Here is a 3,489-nt window from a genome sequence, read left to right as displayed (position 1 = left end):
CATATGTACATAAAGGAAAGTACACTGCCATAATTACAGATTATTAAAAAAATAATGGCTACTAGGTGGTGGCCTTGTTAGAACAAGAAAACTTGTGAAACCAACCACTTAATAAAGAATTGTATCATGACACATGAAATCTGTCTATCCATAAGATTCTCAATTGTCAGTTCTTATCTGATGTGTCTGGTCATTTTTGTTCACTAATTATCAAAATATGTGCTTTTGTGTATGTTGTGCTCTCTCTTTTTTTAAAAGTAGAAAGCTGCTAATATAGCCAATCAAGCATGCTTGACATGAAAGAGCAGGATAGTTGCATCATCTGTGGTAACATTATGTAGATATGTGTGATAATTAGTAGTGATGTGTTGTCTCAAGAACAAGTCGACTCTTTTAGGTGAACGTTTAGGTGAGCCTGCTAGCAAAAACACTAAGATCTCACGTTGCAAGATTTAATCAGCTTTGTTGTAGGGTGTAGATGTGCAGTGTCCATGAATTTAAGTTTCAGTAAGACGAAATAATAGGGTGAATTCAGATATATTGGGAAAGTTTTTGAATTTCTACCTTGTCTAAACTATCATTAATAATACCAAAAAATCCAAACATAGGATACATTTCTGAAATCCTCATGGTATTAACTACCTACATGTGAAAAAATATTCTAAAGGAGCAAGGCTTACCACAGTCTAAACTGCCTGAATAGTATTTATTTATTTATTTATTTATTTATTTATTTATTTATTCTGGGGGGGATTTGGGGCACATTTCATCCTCAATGACATGTTTAAAATAATTTTATCATCATTCATGAAATTCATCACCATTTTCTAATATTGTATGAACATAGTATATTACATATTAAGATGTTGGGTTATGTAACATACTTGATTTAATTTCTTACAGCAATTATAGTAGTAGCCTAATAGAGGTTAGACAAGCTTCCAAATATCCTTCCAAATTCTTAATCAAAATATTAAGCTCAATATGAACAGATTAGGTAAAAATCACAGTCAAATACCACAACTAAAAGGTAAGTAACATCCATCCATTTTCTGTACTACATATACCACGCAAGGCTGTAAGGGAGCCTGGAGCCTATCCCAGGGAACTCAGGGCACAAGGCGGGGGACGCTCTGGGCGTTGTGCCAACCCATTGTAGGCCACAAATCGCACATACATTCACAAACTATGGACAATTTGGAAATGTCAATCAACCTACAACATATGTCTTTGGACTTGGGGAGGAAAACCCAGAAGCATGGGGAGAACATGCAAGCTTTGTGCACACAGGGTGGGGGCAAGATTCAAGCCCCCAACCCTGGAGGACCGAGGCAAATGTACTAACCATTAAGCCACTGTGCCACCCCCAGCCCGTGATCTTATTAAGATGCTTCATATAAACACAATTTAATGCACATAGTTGTGGAGTGTTTCCTGCATCAATTATTTCCTATTAAAGCTCCCTTCACCTTTCCATACTCCACTTACTGTACTTTTTACCCCGCTGTTTATATACTCTCTCTCTCTCTCTGTCTTTACTTTTCCATTGTACTTTTTCCAATAAATGTTATGGTTGAATTATTAGAGGGCAAGAGTAGACTATAGTAATGTTAGTTTGTTTTATCTACATCCACTCATCAGTTATTTTCCAAGGCTTTTCTGGGCTGAATATGGTGTGTGAAATCACAGCTCTGTGGTGCAAAACTACAGGAAATGAATAGCCTGATGCTGCTTTGTCACTTGCTAGAGAGAATCCACGGTTAGGCACGTCTGAGTCATCATTTTATACATTTGTATTTTATCAGGTACACCTACCATATGTGCGCTTTGCAGATTTACAATTGCAGACTGCAGCCCAAATTAGTAATTTCTCAGCCTCCATCTACCTCATTCATTAGAGAGTATGGCACTGGTATGAGCATATAAGGCTAATAAGTGTTAAGGGGGTTGGTAAACACTCATTATCTCTGTCGAGTTGGAAGGGACTTTTCCCTTGCCACCGTCACTTCTGGCTTGCTCATTAGGGATAAATTTATTAATTTAAAATCTATATCCAGAATTTTTAGATTTCTGTAAAGCTAACAATTTGTAACAATGGGTATACACTGTTAAAAGTGCTATACAAATAAAATTTAATTGAACTGAAGGTGATGGAACTCTGCAAGTGAAGTGGGAGGAGGTTGCATTTTCAGTGCCATAGGAAGAAATATTACAGAATGGTTACAAAACGAAAAATGCATGCCAGTCCAGTGTTCGTGTCTCAGGAGAGTGGGATGATGGGCACTATTGCAGGATTGAACATTACTGTTTCTGTGACACAGTGACCGTGAGTTTGTTTTCTGCTGTCCATCATGCCACAGGTACAAACTCAGATCTCCAAACCAGATTATTCTGGCTCGTTCAAGCTCACTTGATCCCATCCATATAGCTGCAGTCTCTGTGTGGGAAAAGTACTAAAGTATACCTTTCCTTGTCACAGCAGTAGTAACTTTTTGACTTAGAATGTGAATGTTGTGTACATAACTGTACCTTAATGACCAGTGATATACACAAACTGATATACAACACCTGTACAGCTGCACATTCATGTAGTTATATAATCAGGCAATTATGTGGCAGCAGTGCAATGCAAAAAATCATGCAGGTACAGGTCAAGAGATTCAATTCATGTTGACAACAAAAATCACAATGAAGAAAAAGTTTGATCTCTGACTTTAACTGTAACATGGATGTTGGTACCAGATGGGACGGTTTGAGTATCTCATAAACTGCTGATCTCCTGGGATTTTCACACATAACAGTCTCAAGAGCTTACATAAAAAGGTGTGAAAATAAAAAAAACCCACAGAGTGACAGTTCTGTAGGTGTAAATGCCTTGTTGATAAGACAGATCAGAGGAAAATGGCAAGATTGGTTCAAGCTGCCAGAAAAGATACAGTAATTCAAATAATTACTTTACAACCATGGTGCGAAGAAAAGCATCTCAGCATGCACAAGACGTGAAACCTTGAGGTGGATGGCTACATTGGGTTCCTCTCCAGTCAGCAATGAACAGGTATCTGTAGCTATCATGGGCACAGACTCACCGAAAGTTGACAGCTGAAGATTAGAAAAGAAAAATTCACCTGGTATCTTCACCTGTTAAGCTTCAGTGAGTGACCTGTATCTACATGATGTTTTTTGCATTGCGCTGCTGCCACATGATTGGCTGATTACATAACTGCATGAATGTGCAGTTGTACAAGTGTTACTAATAAAGTGGGCGGTGAGTATATACGTTCAGCTTGGTACTTTAAAGCAACCGTTTTTCAATCCACACATCACTTTGAATAGACACTACAAAATGGCGGCTCTGTGGGCTTCATAATATATGACGTTAGCCCCGCCCACTCCGATTAGGCAGGCGCACGTCGCGAGCACGCAGCGTAGGCCTTACGTCACCGAACTCCTTCCAGACCTGCTGGGAAAGGATGCTGCTAATGTCTGCAA

The sequence above is a fragment of the Ictalurus furcatus genome, chromosome 8, assembly GCF_023375685.1.
Source record: "Ictalurus furcatus strain D&B chromosome 8, Billie_1.0, whole genome shotgun sequence".
Lineage (NCBI taxonomy): Eukaryota > Metazoa > Chordata > Actinopteri > Siluriformes > Ictaluridae > Ictalurus > Ictalurus furcatus.
This window is presented reverse-complemented; position numbering follows the sequence as displayed.